Below are 16,702 nucleotides of genomic sequence, written 5' to 3'. Positions count from 1 at the left end.
AAGAATGTAGTCAAGAGAGCCACCACTTAACTCCCACGTGCTACTGACTGGAAATTCGTCGTTAAGTATTCTTCAAGTCTGGGGCGCTTTAGGTTTTCTGGCTGTTGCATGCTGTTTATGCAGTCGTCACTGCTTTTCGTAACGCACACAAAATCAATAATAAAAATTGAAAAAAGAGAAGAGGGGAAGAAAGAGAAAGAGAGAAATAAGTAAAGAACAGACAGACAGATGGTAGGATAGACGGATGGACGCTTCACTCCACTTCTTGACTTCAAGTCTTGTATATGCTGTGATTTTTTTTTTACCTTTCTTTCCACCACTGCGCGGTGATGCAGTTAGTGGCGTTTGTGGTGTCTTGACTACTGTCTTTTATCCGTGTATGCAGGCCATGTGTTTTTTATGGCCACATCACTCACTTTAAAAACGCGAAATGGAGCGCGTTGTACTTTTTTGACATTTCTCACTTTTGTTTTGGCACTCTTTGCGCCGCCACAACGGTGCTTACTTAACCTGACACAATTAGGGCACAGACTCTCCATTTGTCCGTATACGAAAAAGATCAGTTGTGAAGTGCCCCTTCTGTGTTTCCCCTGGCCTTCCCCACCCGTTCTCCCTCACCTCGTGTGATTCTGATGCACGATAAACTGATTTCACTATATTTTGGGACTTTCTGATTGCCAGGGCGGAAATAAGAATGTAGACGACAAGCCGCGAAATCCCAATAGACTCCACACTTATCGCTCGCAATGCCCGAGTGCTTTTCTTGATGAATAAGCATCGAGGAGATATCGCCTTTCAGAACTATGGTGAAGGTGAGTAGACAACCAATGGAAGAGAATTGAATGGTATCACTCTTCGAACGATTAAATCCTTCGGAGACAATAGAGCTCGCTAGTAGGAAGACGAGCCATGTGACACAGTTTTTTTTATTTTTATAATGCTAACCGCAAATATATCGATACTCTTTACGGGGTTTCATTGTGGCCGGGATGTTCTATATCAATTTCAAATCAACCACGTTTTACGTACATTGTAGGTTGCACCCGTGAGAAAAAGCTCACGACTGCTATAGAGAAACACGATTGAACCGGGGATAAATCAAGCTACCTATTTACGCAGAATGGAGGGAGCATGTAATGGCCATCACGAGCATGCTAGGATTACCGTCAGTTTATCCTAAAGAAGAAAGGAAGCCCTTGGTCCATTCTCGATTATGGAGTATGAAGAGACGCCGAGGCAGGTGTTCGTCGAGACTCAAGTCACAACAGAGAACTTCGAGTATAAGGGCATGGTCTGGAGCACTGGTGTGCGCGTTATCACGGTAGGCATCAGCAAAACGGCTTGTATACCCTTCTACGCGTTATGACCTCACAACTTTGAGAAGTAACCAATGAGATGACCAACTGCATAAAAAACGCTTCTTTGTGGGAGTTGCCATGTCAGCACCATACACCAGCGTTTTTCAGAGTGACGCGAGAACGAATTAAGAAGAGTTTAATGCTACCCTTCCTTCGGTGTAAGATTGCATGTTGCTATCGCATCCACTGCTTCGTCCTTTGGCGGCGCCAGATTTTTTCCCAAAACACAGGGGCTGAATTTCTCTGCACATCAACTCTTGAATATGCCCCCTCTCCCACCCACTCCCACCAAGCCGTGCCTTCACCGGTTCCATGAACCCCTTGCCGTTGACGTTCCTGTTGCGGAGGTGGGAGCATGGTCGCACAGCCACCACTGATATCAAACGGGCGCACAGCTCTAGTCTGTAACAATAAAAAATAAGGTCATTCACTCCCAAAAATACAGGGAGCACTGCAAGAACAGAGAAACTGTATTACTCTCCCCATAGTTGTCTAACTTTATGGGGGAGTACGGCCGAGTTAGCCACAGAACTTACTCTTTCTTTGAAAGCAGAGTGAGACTGCGAAAGCAATGCTGCACAAGCGGAGTTCCCAATCCACACAATTCTCATGCCGATGAGGCTTACATGGGGCTTGGCCCTTATTCCTTGCTGACAGAACACAATCTAGCGCCTGCATATCACCACCAACACCGCAAAGCAATATAAGTGCCTCCCATTCGCCTGTTAGCGTAGACGCCCCAAATGTAAGTTTAATGGCTTAAGGTAATAAATTACCTTTCAGTGGTAAAAAAACATGGTTTTTTTTATCATGACAGTTTTTTTCACGAAGTGTCATTAGCAACACCCTCGAAGCAAGAAACAGCGGTAACTTCTAAAAAGCCAATAAAACTTACTTTACGGCAACGACAAACTGTCCCTGGTGTAAGTAAATGCTCGAGACATTAATGAAAATTGGGTGACAAAAAAAAAACACTTAGCCCAGCAAAGTTGGAACTCGTCGCATAAATATGACCGCACGGGTCATCATCAATGCCATCTAGAAAATTTCAGGCCTGCTCACTGATTTTGCAAGGGGCTCAGACGTACCCCCATTTAGATCGGTGTGTTTCGCTGCGCAGACATGCCCCCGCTTGCTATCGTCGTTCAACAGACATGACGAATGTTTTCGTGGCGTGCTGCTGTGCTTGTAGGCTACTCGAGAAGACCGTCTTTTTTTGTGTCCGTGAAGTGCAGCGTGGATGTGATGCGCTTTGTGCACTGGATATTCGCAGTCTGTACGGCTGAACCTTGAATGGCTGAGAAATGCTGCGTGACAAATTGTCGTGGCAAAGAGACCGAAGTTGCGAGTCTTCTCGTTTCCTAAAGAAAACCACGAACGAAATGGGAGCGTGTGGTTCACCAAGCTTACGTTGACGTCCGTTTTTTTTTTTCGTGACCCGAAGGTACGTGTGTCCGTGCGACATATTTCCAAGTCATTCCAAGGGCACCCACTTCACCCTGTTCCGTTCTTTCCCTAAAATAAAGGTGTCATGTGTGTTTCTGACTGGTTAATCGCAATAAAATAATAAAATTGCGTGGCGGCACGTTTTCAAAACAGGCGTTTTTCTTTCAGGGTCGGTAAACGCTTTGCTATTGGCGATTCACACAGTGGACTTCTTGTAATACGGCAGTTCAGTTGGTCGAGGAAACAAACAATGGGAGGAATACTGCTGCATTGCTTAGTGTACCAATCGGTTTTGTGCATAGTATTTTCTTGTAGGTGTTTCAATTACTTCAGTGCACTGTTAAAATTCTGTGCCAGTCATGCCTGCACCTTAGGCTAATATATTTTCTTAAAAGACACAGTATACGATAAAGCGCTTGTTTACTTGGTTTTCAGGTGTGTGAGTTTTGCTACAGGCTATATTATATTCAGGAACAACTACCAAGTATGCCAATCCAAGAGCTGACAGCGCAGTGGATACTTCATAGGAGCAACATGGTTTACTAGACTACGTGCTAACATTTTTCTTGGGCTCTAAGCTATAGGGGCGGCTACGCACCACTGCGAGAGGGGTCAAAGCAAAGAGAAGCGCCACTGCTTGTGTCGGTAAAAAAGATATGTTCGGGAAACGAAGGCCTTCGTTTTCTCTTTCTGGGGTCATCATCCTGATATTGTGCTGCATAACATGTTTGTGGCAGCAGCACTGACTCTCCTATATAACTGCGCGGCTATAAAAAAGAAAACATGTTTGAAAGACAACAATTAAAATTGCAGAAGCTTTGCACATAAGTAGGAACATTTTCTCTGCATGCGCTAGGTAATGTGTGTGTGTGTGTGTGTGTGTGTGTGTGTGTGTGTGTGTGTGTGTGTGTGTGTGTGTGTGTGTGTGTGTGTGTATGTGTGTGTGTGTGTGTGTGTGTGTGTGTGTGTGTGTGTGTGTGCGTGCGTGCGTGCGTGCGTGCTTGTATGATCGCGTGTATGTGTGGGAAAAGAATGAATAAAGTTTACCTGATTTATTTCGTCACTTTGGTGGTCCATTAAAGATTGCTCTTATAAATCGACTACACGTTCAATAGCGCATATTTCTTTACTCTTTCATAGAATAATTGGGTCACACATAAATCTCCGCCTGGTTTAAAGGGTAATACAATGCCTAACTCAACACCTTTTTTTCCTTGCAAAAGGCAGAATAAAAACACTAAGAATGTATAACTTCTACGGACGCTTCATCTTTTAACGGGAGATGATGGTGGCAATGAATTCACAGCCTCCCGTAAGCACTCTCGCTCGGGCAAAACAAGTGACGTCACGGCGGTTGTGAGCACGCCTCAAAATATTTTCCTAGGTGGCATTCGTACTATACCACAGCGCTGCGTCACACCGTGCTCACTGCGTAGAAAAACAAACTGGTAAAAAAACACGCCGTTCCACTTCATGGGTCACAATTTGAACAAAGACACCCTTGTATGTTAAAACTAAACTTTCCGTCGTCATAATATAGAAAGTGCTGTCATCTATGCATGGCATGCCGCTAAAGCCAAGATGCCAAGGTTCTTTATATACTCACACTATAGAGAAGAAAATATACGAATATTACAGGGAAGCTGGGGCATATTATCAGCTGTTGCTGCCGAGTGTAAGAACCTTTCCTAGCATTTCTTGCAAGCTGACGTGTACAAAACTTTTATATTCACTGTAATGATCAATAATTACGAGTGTACTTATTTGACCAAGGTGTATTTTATGTCACAAGCGACGATATGCTAGGGCAGCGGCCGTGTCATTGTTTACTGATTTGCATGTGTAAATCAATAGCTGGAACTACACAGGCAATTGCTTAAAACCAAATTGCATGTGCGATAAAGTGTCTCATCGTGCTAATTTATGGACACGTATCCAGCGACAAGCCCATGTTTTCACGTATCAGTCAGTAAGTGCCAGCGAGTGTGACCGGTGGCTTTTGGTGACTGCCCGTATATGCTGGCTGAAGGTGCGTCGCAATAATGTTCAATGCTATTTATGGCCACTGTACGCAATAAGCAATGGTTTATTCAGGTTGGCTGATGGCAAGGCTGTAATGTACCGACATTCTTACTCCTTGCAGTTATCTATAAATAAACCCAGAGGAGACGATGACTTGTATGGCCGATTCAGCCGGTAAGCTAGGCCTACTACATTCACTGGGAGTCGTATTCGTGCGGATCACAATTTGTTGGACCGACCTCGCCGCAGGTGGTGCGCGAATATTGCAGTTTGAGCATTACAAAAGCCTGTCGCTGTTACAAAAAAGTGCAGCCGATTTAAGCAATACTGCAAGAACTGCCACAGATGATTTAGAGTTATCTTTTGTGAACAGACATTGATTTTCTTGCATACTAGTACAGGCCTCGGCATCGCAAGTCGGATCGGACACCGGATTGTAACGTTCGTAGACTACTTTTTGACCAAGACGGCTGAAAGATTGTCCCAAGTGTAGTTTTAGATGAGGGCTACAATTCAGAGACTTGGGCGTAAGTGGCTTCACCACCTCGAACCGATATGTCAGAATGCCAGCTGATAATCAGAATTTAGTAATTATTGATGTGTGGGGTTTAACGCCCCAAACCCATCATATGAATATGAGAGACGCCGTAGTGGAGGGCTCTGGAAATTTCGACCAACTGGGGTTTTTAACGTGCATCCAAATGTGAGCACTTGGGCCTACAGCATTTTCGGCTCTATTGAAAATGCAGCCTCCGCAGTCGCATTTTCATCCCACGACCTGCCGGTCAGCAGCCGAGCACCTTAGCTGCAAGACTACCGCAGCCGGGTGGAATGTAGTAATTACACCAGCATTGAGTTCATAGTTGAAAATTTTGTTGAAGCGCAGTGAAAAACGGTCGGGCGGCATTGTGTGTAATGTAGTTTGGTTTGACAATGAAATGTAGATGTGCACACAAATTGCGTAAAGACTACAAAACACTCGTGCTAGATGTATAATTGCTCTTCAAATATAGTAATATAGTTGTTGCGCCACCCGCACCAGAAGGGGGCTAGGAATTATGAATATAAATACCGGCTGCTGTTTGCATGAATGGCCGTGGTTCAGAGGTATATGTTCACTTTCTTGTGTTGTGTACGATTATAGTGTGTGTGTAGATATCCGCTCTGTCTGAGTAACGTCCGCTCCAAGAAATCTATGCTGCATGTTCACAGTTCATCTGTAGAAAATGCTCTACTTTTTTAAGACAAATGATGAAAAAGTAGAATCTCAGTTTTATGTGGACACAGACTAGGCGTGAAGGATTGCACATGACGCCTCGAAATATCCAGGCAGCTTGATATATTTATTGATTTCGTTCACGTACACCCATGAGCAAAAATATACGAACCATCGCCATGTGTTAGGCCTAGCAGCTGCAGGAGTGATTTTACTCTGGAAGAAGTAGATGCACTTCAGCCTGACTAGATTATAAAAGTCTGTGAGATTGTAGCGTAACTTGCGCAGAGAACATAGAAGCAATTTCAGAAGCATGACTGTACTTTTGCCAGGGAGCCTCTTCACTGTCTTTCAGCCAGAGTACCGGCACTTTGTACGACATCACGAAGGCCGACTGCCTGGCAATCAGGACTTTCCTATTCCCGCTCCCGCGGCTGGCTCGACTGGAGGCGGTACTACTGAGACAGCTCACGACCGGATCGCTACCGAGCCCAGCACTGATGCATCGCATGTACCCCGAGACATACCCGACCGACAAGTGCAAGGTCTGCCAGAGGGGATGGCTATCACAAGCACATCTTTTGGGACTGCATCGAGCATCCAGAAGAAGCAACATCAAGAAAAAATTGGCAGATCTCACATACAGCGGGAATCGATGATTTGAGAAGCACGAATAAGAAAGGTGGATATGTTACTTTAAAATTAGCACAACGTTACAGCGGGAAGGTAAATGATGCCATACATGGCTTACGTGTCATGATTATCATCTCTGAATGTGTCCTTTTCCTTCGTCCTGTATACACGTGACGTGATACAATTTGTTATATAGTGCAGCTAGCGAAACGGCCGTGAGCACGCTATGAGCGCGATATGTTGTCATGTTCTTAAATGGCACGCTTCTAAGGATTATCAAGTTTTCACAAGTCATATACTTGTGACATTCATTGACGTCACGTAACACCAATTTCGGTATATGTGGAGCTAGCAAAACGGCCGTGAGTGCATCAAGAAGAGCCCGCTATACTCCAATGTAGCACTAACACGCTCGCATGCTGGACACAGCGACGCTACCTTAGGGAAGCACGAGTAGTCTATAGTCTGACGCCAGGCGCAACCGGTGCGACCAGCGTCCATCGGCGCGGCACGACGGCAACCGGCACGATATGCGACACGCTGCATTTCGTGCCGATGCGTTACACAGACAACACTGCATCTCCCTCTTTTCGAGACAGAGGGACGCCGGACGCGCTGAAACGCACATGCGTCAAAGCAACGCAGCGCGGCACACACCTGCGTATATAAGGCAGGATTGGCGCCTGGCGTGGCACCGCCGGCGTGACGCGACGACATGAACGCCGCCGAGCACGTGCACCTCGTCGCGTGTAATGTATTGGCCCCTTGACGGTGTCATGTAGTCATGTTCTCATGTGACACGCATCTCATGATTATCATGTTTGCACCAGTCACATACCCTCGTCACCCATTGACGTGACGTAACACAATATTTCGCATACGTGAAGCTAGCGAAACGGCCATGAGCACGCCATGAGTATGGCATGTAGTGATGTTGTTACTTGACACGCATGTCGGTATTATCATGTTTGGATGTGTTATTTACTTTTGTCGTCCGTTTGCGCCACGTAATACCGAGCTTGGTACATGTAAAACTAGCAAAACGGCCGCGAGCGCACCATTAGCGTGGCATGCAGTCACGTCATTACATTGCACGCATTTCATGTTTATCATGTTTGCACAAGTATCATACGTTTATCATCCATTCGCGTCTCATATTACCAAATTTGCTATAAGCGAAACTGGCGAAATGACCGGCCGCGCATCATCAGCGTGGCATGTAGTCATGTTGCTCAAGACACGCATCTCATAATTATCATGTTTGCACCAGTAACATACCTTCGCCATACGTTCACGTTTTGGTATATGTAACGCTAGCGAAACAGCCGCGAGCGCATTATGAGCGCGGCATGTAGTCCAGTTGCTACATGACATGCATGTTAATAATTTCATGTTAGGGTCTGACACTTCTGTTCTCTATGCAATCAACCATACCATATTAGTTATGCAACATGTTATGACAACGAAACCACCGCAAGAGCTGCTGGACCATTAAAGGTAATTCATTACATTTAAGACATACATGTCATGATTTTATTGTTATGACTAGTTCAGTATGTTCGTCATACAGTCCTGTTATGCCATAATAAGTTTGGTATCGACACCATTATCGAAATGGCCAGAAGAGCTAAAAGTCATAGGCGGCTAGATGGATAGATAGATACACTCAATGTCGCCGAATATCTTTGAAGGGCCACTCACCAGGTATGACAATTTTGAGCTGACAAGCGCAATGCGTTGACGAGGCGTTCACGATCACGTCTGCCGAAATTTGCAACGCTACGCGCCACGAAAGTGGGTGAAATTTGAAGATGAAAGCTGCTTCCCCTTCCCTCTGCCGGCGCATGCGTAGAGAATGAGGGCATGACGTAGGCGTAGGAATGGCCTTACGTAGACGGCAATGCAGTGACGTTGGTCCTCTACGTAGACGAGTATGCTCTGACGTTGTCAACAGTATACCACGTGGCATGACAAAAATTATTCAACACAACATGCGTAGTTTATGTATTTGTTGCTTTAAGAGATGAATAAAACTTGAAATAAATATTGAGACGCAATAAAGAATTGTGCGCGTTTTTCCAACAATAGAGAGTTTTAGTATTGGAGAGTTTTAGTACTGCGTACGTTGCGTACGTGTCGGCGTTGCGTACGTAAGGACGCCTCGTTCTGCGTAGTGCGCATGCGCAGACCGCAACGCGCACGTATCGCATTACGTACGCAGCCGCTACGTACGCACGCATGAGATGCGTGCGTGCGTACGTATGAGGTGATCGCGCCGCTCTCGAACAAGTTCGCGAAAGCGCGAGACTTCGTTTTGCAAAACGGCGGCATCGAAGGCAACACGGAGGAAGGAAAGGTAAGGAGAGGCCCTGACGTCCCTCGTTTTGAAGCCGCGATGAAGCCGGAAGTCGGCCATATTGACTTGGCAAATTCTCCTCTCTTGTTTACATGTGAATGCGAAGCAGAAGGCGCGAATCCCTCTCTGTTTCAAAAAGCACGTGGCCTGCGCGCGGCGTGCGTCGGTGCTATCCGAAACCAACGGAACGGATTTCAACACGCTGTCTTGCCGCGATACGGTGGACGAAATCTCTGCGTATGGCTGTTGTACTCTTGCACTGCTGGCGTTAACGATACACACGGCAAGTTGCACGTTAAGCTTTTTTTATTTGATGTGTTCTTTGTGAAAATAAAGATTATACTTCGGACATTGCCGCGCGACGAACCAGGCACCGAAATTTGTACAGCTTTTTTCAGATCACTTTTTTCTCCCTTTTGCGCTTCTCTTTAGGTTTTATGAAACTTTCGGTCAGGTTGTGGGCTAGACACAACGATAAAAAGAGAAAAAAATGTCTTTCCTGCAATAAACCTGGAGGTTCGTAATTATGCCAGTAAAGTCGGCGTCGGTGGAACTTGTGTGCGTGGCAGCCCGTTGAGTTTGCGGCGGCCTCTTTTTTTTCACCCCTCTTTTGTCCGACGCGCACTGGTTCCTACGGATATCCCAAAGGCCATGATTTCATTAGGATGAAAGCAGCGAAGACCACCCGAAAGTGTGTGGGAACACGTCTCCAGTGTGATTCACGCGCACTAGTAGCTACGGAGAACGGAGACCAGAATCGCGTTAGGGCAAAAGGTGGGAATGTTAGCCGAAGGAATGCGTGAGAAAAGGTCTGCCGGAAGCTTCACGCGTCAACACAGCCGCCAAGGACGGCAGGGAAAGCCAGCCAAATGCGAGGGAAGATGTCTCCGGGATAAGTGGCTAGTCATTCGAGGAAAATAAAGAGAAGGCGCTTGTTTCTGTCTTTCTTATCTGGAACAGAGATCAGCGCCAACTCCCAACCGCAAACTGTACAGGAACATGGGAAGCAAGATTAGATTACAGTCTTAATAAGGGCCTGTGGACTGCAATTGCATCGTCCGTTGTCAAAAGAAGCAACACCTCATAACTGTCACTAACCTGCAAGGCATTCATTGAACGAATTTTTGAGCACAGTCGTTATCTTCTATGATGGCTTTTCAGCATAATATTGACGGACGCTGCAAATTCGGAGTACGTATACGCGCGCTCGTTCTATGGTTTCTAGTTCAGACAACTGGTTACAACCACCGCCTGGGGAAAATCGCGTAGCTAACAATGCGGCACAAAGAACGGATGCTGTCGAACACCTGCAGTACGCCACGGTTAGGTGCGAGGTCCGTGAAAACACGCACACCTCCGCTGGACCACCTGAACAGTGCAGCACCGCACTACATCAACAATAACAAAACGCCGCCATTGTGCCTAGTGAATATGGCCGCGCGTGACGTAATTTCCGCCACATTTTTTACGCCCTGCGCCGGCTGGGCATGCCCTCTCCTTACCTTTCCTTCCTCCGTGGAAGGCAAGCACTGACCGGCTCTGTGGCTTAAAATATGGCCATAACCTGGCTATAACACTTGGATTGGCTCACATTGGCTGTCAACAACACGTGCTTCTATTTTGATCTACCAGATGGCGCAACACGCTTCACTCTCGTTACGTACGCGGGTACTGTGGCGTACTAAAAGCCGATTAGTGGTAAACGACGCCACGTAACGCAAGGCGCTTGCGTGATGCGTACGTAGCACCATTTCACAGTAGAGAGTTTTAGTACTGTTGAATGCTGCTACGTAGAGAATGGCGACACCGAAGAGGACATAGGCCCCCGTCGGGACACGCAAGCGCACCATAGCACGCACAAAGAAAGTTTATTCAATCCAATCGAGGGATTGTGCCTACTCTATGCAGTAGGGAGTTCTCAGCACACCTGAAATAAGAGTGAAATATGGGACAAGCAATTTCACCCATGAAGACATTTGCCAGCACTGTCTTAGGGCTGTTAGTTTTTCAAAGGCATGTTTCGTCCGTCAACGAAGGGCGACGTTGGAACTGATACATGTGCGAAGCCACTGTCGTGTCACTTATACAAAAGTCGCCTTTCTTTTTTAACCCAAACCCTTCCATGAGTTGCCAGGTTGGTAAATCAGCTTTCGGTAAGAACAGAAACGCTTGCGAACCGTGCCTGATATTCAGCAGTGCATTACTCTGCCCATTTTCACGTCTGTTCGAGTGAGGCCAAGATATCTAGGTTTTTTGAACCTCAACATGAGGTAACTTTGTGTCAAAACAAATTCAAATGTCTTGTAGCTGTAATGTGTCAGGATGAGAATATACTTAAGTATTTTTGTCGCAGTGCTCGTCTTCAAGCTCTAACTACGACCAGAGAGAGACAAAAGTTTTAAAAAATATGGATAACCTCCCGGAAGGAACCCTTATAAAATGCGAAGCGGCAGCGATGCTTACTGTGTTGACCTGGTTGAAATGGACGTCGGAGCGGGTGCTGGAAGAAAGATTTAAAGTGAAACTCGGTGTAGCGTTTACTCGAGTGAACGTTTTTTTGAAACGCAAAGACACTGAAGGTGGGTTGGGTTTCCTGTAAGTTTAATCGCAAAAAGACTTTTCGCTTAGTTTGTGCTCAAACGTTGCGAGCAGTGGAAAGGGTGAATTAAGCGAGAGATATGACACGCAGTGAGCGGCGACAGGCTACACTCTAAGCCAAAATTACCCGAAATAGGAGTAACGGAGCCCAACTGGCGCGCGCGATGAATACATAGACCGTTGAGGAGCAACCACAGAGGGAAGTGTGCGGCGCGAAACCATTTAGTCTCCAAACACACTCCAAAGGAATGAACCGCCTAGAGATTGCCGGCAGCGCGAAAAGCGTTGCCAAGGTGACCAGCCCACCTTCTCCTCCTCTGCTGGCTCAGTCTGTCCCTGAATTTTGCCGGGGACGGTTCGCGTTGCGTCGCGCTTGGAGTGCTCGACCACGGCCGCCTGAATTCGACGATCTAAGAAATACGACATAGTGCTTGTGTGTAGGCTTGCATGAGCATTGGCTGCTGCTTTTGCGTTTCGCTGCACCCATGAAGTCTGGAGAAAGCCCCGACACGTCACCATGCCACGCTCTATATCTCTGGCTTCAAGATAGTCACGACCAACACATGACAGCAACAGTTGGGAAGGCTCATTCGGCAGTCGAAAAGACAACAGGGCTATCGGATATATACTTCAGTCCGACACAGGGCAGAAAATAGCGCTGGATTCTAAGGCAAATAAGTTATCATTCTTTATTCTACTCTACTTGTCGCGTCTGAAATATGAATCGCGCTTGCCGGCAAAAGGCTCGGTCGTGTTGTATATTGCACGCACGAAAATGCATGGCGAAGGTAAGCTGCGGCGTCTGCAGTACGCCTGTGCTTTATGACCGCGTGGAAATTGGCCGCCATTGCCGTCGGCTTCCCGTAGGCTCGCTCGTCGAGCGCTCGCCTGTCTTCGCCGCCACGATGAGCGCCGGGCTAACCATATTGGACTGAGACCTCGTCGCTGTGTTTGTAGTCGTCGAAAATACGTTGCGGGTTCTCGTAAAGAGCTTGGTTGTAGTATGTAGCGCGCTGTAAGTGCACTAGCACGGGCTAGTGGAGCTTGGTCGCCAAATTGGTCGCTATTACAGTTGGCTTTCCCGTCAGTCGGTCACAAGCAGCTCAGCGCCGTCCGTTGGTCGCGGCGGCGGACTCGCATTTGCGTGCTGCACTCTCTCGAGTTTGTGGAAAAGAGCCACATTACCGCAGATTTTCTTCGGCGCTAGCTTCAAACCAGCTCGGCGCTGTTCGTGGCGGCGGCCAAGCGTACGCTCGCTCCCCTGTTCGAAGTTCGCTGGCGGCAAACACTCTGCGTGCAGCGCCGTGTTTGGTCTGCGTTCGCTTGCTCGAGCTGAACGACGTCGCTCGCTTAAGATTCGCCGATTTGTTAGCGGCACAGTCGTTCGCGGAGTTGTGACTGCGGCCGCCGCTCTTAAACTGTTGCGCTACGGGGATCGAAATGAGTCTTTGACGATGTGTGACATCACGGTGAAGTTATTAGCATGTCATATCTCTCGTGTGTTTTCATTTTAGCTTGCACGTATCTCTCATATGCATTTGTATTCATCCTCTGTCACGTATGACTCACTATTTTACACACCTATTATGCAGCCGTGGGCACAGACCGTGCTGAGGACTGTGTGCGCTGCCGTCTGTGATGCCTGTCATTTTTCTCTTTCGTCAGAGCTGCTTCAAAAGGACTGTGCGAGATGGGGAGGTAAAGTTATTTGTGTGTCATATTTTAACGCTTGTTTTTATATTAACGTGCACCTACTTGTCATATGCGTGCATCTTCATTTTCTGTCGTGTGTGTCTAACTATTTCTACTATATTATTGTACGTGCAGCCGTGGGAACTCAACAGGCAGAAGGCTTCGTGCGCTGGCGTCAGCAATGCCTGGCATCTATCGCCTCCGTCGGAGGAGCTCCCCAAAAAGTGAACAAAATATGACAACGAGACTGGACTTGTACACTTCACCGTGAATTCACCTAAAAGAATGGAGAAACTTCATGTGTATGTAGAAAAATAAAAAATTTTGATGTCTCACTTTTGTCTTTCGTTGCCGTGACTGCGAAAGCAGCTACACATAGGTGGCTAACTACTTTTTCACGTGTTTTTTTCTACACAATTTGTTGCTCACTGTGCAGAAAAACAGACGAAAAAAGTATTAGGCCTGGCGGATAATAAACAAAACACAATGTTTCAACTGGGGACAAAAAGTTCATCCAATTGGAGCATTTGAGTAGATCAACCGTTCATCCGACAAGGTGCCACTGTGAAAACTAACGGTTGCCCGGGAAGGCGTAAATGTGGGGATTAAAAGTTGCTCTATAACAGGCAAAAGTGGGGACTAAGTGTTAGTTCTTTGAGTTGAATTGTGGGATTACCGGTTAGTCTCTAAGGTGAAATGTTATGACTAAATGTTAGTCTCTTGAGCTCGTCTGTGGGGACTAACTGTTAGACCCGGTGCCGTTAGTCCTTAAAGTGAATAATGTTTGTGGCAGCCCCATTAGTGCCCAAAAGAAAAAACCACACACCCTTTCAGCACCCTTTTGCCTCAGAGTGTAGGGAGAGAGTGTACTCAACGCGCGTGCACTTTGAAAGTTAGGCGTGACTTACTTGGCACCACCCCAACACCTGAAGCCAGGTGAGCGTGGTGTGAACGGAGAGACAGCATTACACAGGCTAGTCAAAGAGGTGCTTTACATCAAAAACAATTCAAATGCCCGATTTTCTGCCCCCAACAGTTTGTTCCAGCTTACTACGTCCACGCAGGCATCGAGCAGCGTGTCACTGTCCCAGTAATCAGCGCCACACTGGCCCTATATTCATGTATGAGGCTGGAACACTAGCACTGGGTTTTCTATTTAGAATATTGTGCAGGCGAATAAAAGCGCGCATGCTCTGCTAGTGACATGGCTTCTAGGGAGGTGAAGGAGCCAGTCATCTCCATCGCACAAGTGGCCATCCAGTAAAATCTGATGGCATGTGTTGTCTGCAGTCGATGGCTCGTCAAGGGGACAGCCATTATAATGGCCTTCTGCTGGTAGGAGAAGGGGGTGGAGAGGAGGGTGGGGCTGCCCTGCTTTAGCAGTGGCTGCGAAACTTGCTTGTAAAGACAACAGTAGCCGGCTCGCAAGCTTCCTGCGTTCTCAACGTCTTTGGTTTGAGTAAGTGACCGCAAAAAGACTGCTTTCGCCTCTGTAGCTGTCTTGTTCTCCTCATCAAGCGTTTTCTAGTGTTAAGAGAACTCGTAATAAATGTGTTAACTTCTTTCCTTACAGCGTGTGGTTACAGCGTGCTTATGAGAAATGAGAGACAGGAGAATTCGGCTTTTACTTTCTTACGGCTTGCGCTTCATATCTACTTCTCATTTTTAACCACCTTGAGTTCATTCATGGTATATACAAGTTCATTGTATTCATGGCACTGCGGCTCAACGCTCGCTAAACCTTTCTAAAGCTAAGGAGGTTACACCCAGCGAGTATAATGTAGCATCCCTTTCTTGTCTGATAGTGCTCAATGTACATGCCAATGGCTGCTAATGGGGATCGCAGCGTGCGCGTTGACTAAAAGCCGAATGCTCATGTCTCTCATTGAGCACTATTTTTTATTGTTAAACAACGCACAGAAGGAATCTCTCACTGGCACCACCTTGGAGGTCAAGTGTTATCCCTATTTCGGGTATGTACCACTGGTGGTTACATACGAGGGACGCCCAAGCCACGCCATAAGGAGCTTCGCCCCTAAAACGACTGGTGGGCATGGTGTAAACCCACCATTACAGTGGATTAATGTAGTGGGTGAATGGTGGGTAACGTCCACCATGGCGCATGGTGGGATATGGTGGGTGCTGCAGTGCCGGCAACGTTTGAGCGCGAAATGGCGTCAGAATCACCGTGACGACCTGCCACAAAAAATAGAAATAGAAAAGGAATTCCATAAAAAACTATAAAAAACACCCGCCCCGTAAAAAAAACAAGGTGCCATGGAAGATCGAACGTGCAATCTGCGGATTCCCATTCGGAGACACTAACCGCGGCGCCATACCAACTTTTTTCTTTATTACCGGTTTCGCACAAAGTACACACATCAATATAAGTCACTGTAAACAATAACATACAAACAGAAGTGATGACAAAACAGCCGCCGAACTATTAGTGCTTGCAGTGCTAAAATTCCTTCAGGTTCACCAGGGGTTTGACCCTGGAGAGCCATTCCGGAACAAAATCTTGTTGTTTGAGTATATCAATGTACTGAGCAATGCTTTCGCGGAAAAGCATACGGGCCCGACGCCTGTCAGGGTCGCAGTAGTAACCGGCCATTCTTGCCCACCATAGACAATGGAGGCCAAGCAGCATTATAGGATGAAAAGGCAGTCCCTCCTCTTTTTCTACTGTTAAAAACCTGATACCCAGTGTATGTAAGGGAAGCTCCTTTTTTAGAGTTCTCTGTATAAGATCCCAGAAGTAAACCCCTTCCAAAGAATGCAGGAAAACGTGATCTATTGTCTCCGGCTTTCGGCAGATCAAACAGTCCAAACCCCATGGCATATAAACTCCTCTATCGTCTAAAAAAAGTCTTAGCCGGTAGTGTTCCGAAGTGTAATTTAAAGAAAAAGCTTTTTGCACTAAGCTGAATTCGCATTTTCTTAACACGCTTAAGAACATCATTGCCTTCTCCCTCGCTATTATTTACCCATACATAGAAACTGGAAAAATCATGTCGCATATGTCTTTATGCAATTTCTTTCGCCCAACCGAAGAAAGGTATTAATTGGAGAACCAAACTTACAAGAACCGTACACTGTCTGCAACTTCCTTAAAGAAACCTCGCATAGCTCCCGGCATGCTTGCGGTGCTGACCACAAAGTTAGGCAGAACACGACAAAGGCGTAACTGGCATACCGTTCTTAAGAAAGGGTGTTGAAGATCTCGAAAGAAAATAAAACGATTAACTAGTTGTCGCACGAACAGATGTGACAGGCTTAGTCCCCCCTGTTTTACTCTTAGGAACAGATTTGTGCTACTACATTTTTTTCCAAGTAGACCCCCATATAAACACAGCAAATATCCTATGCAGCATTTGCACA

Source organism: Rhipicephalus microplus, chromosome 7 (genome assembly GCF_043290135.1).
Source record: "Rhipicephalus microplus isolate Deutch F79 chromosome 7, USDA_Rmic, whole genome shotgun sequence".
Classification (NCBI taxonomy): Eukaryota; Metazoa; Arthropoda; class Arachnida; order Ixodida; family Ixodidae; genus Rhipicephalus; species Rhipicephalus microplus.
The sequence above is the reverse complement of the archived record's forward strand: the minus strand, read 5'-3'. Positions refer to the sequence as shown.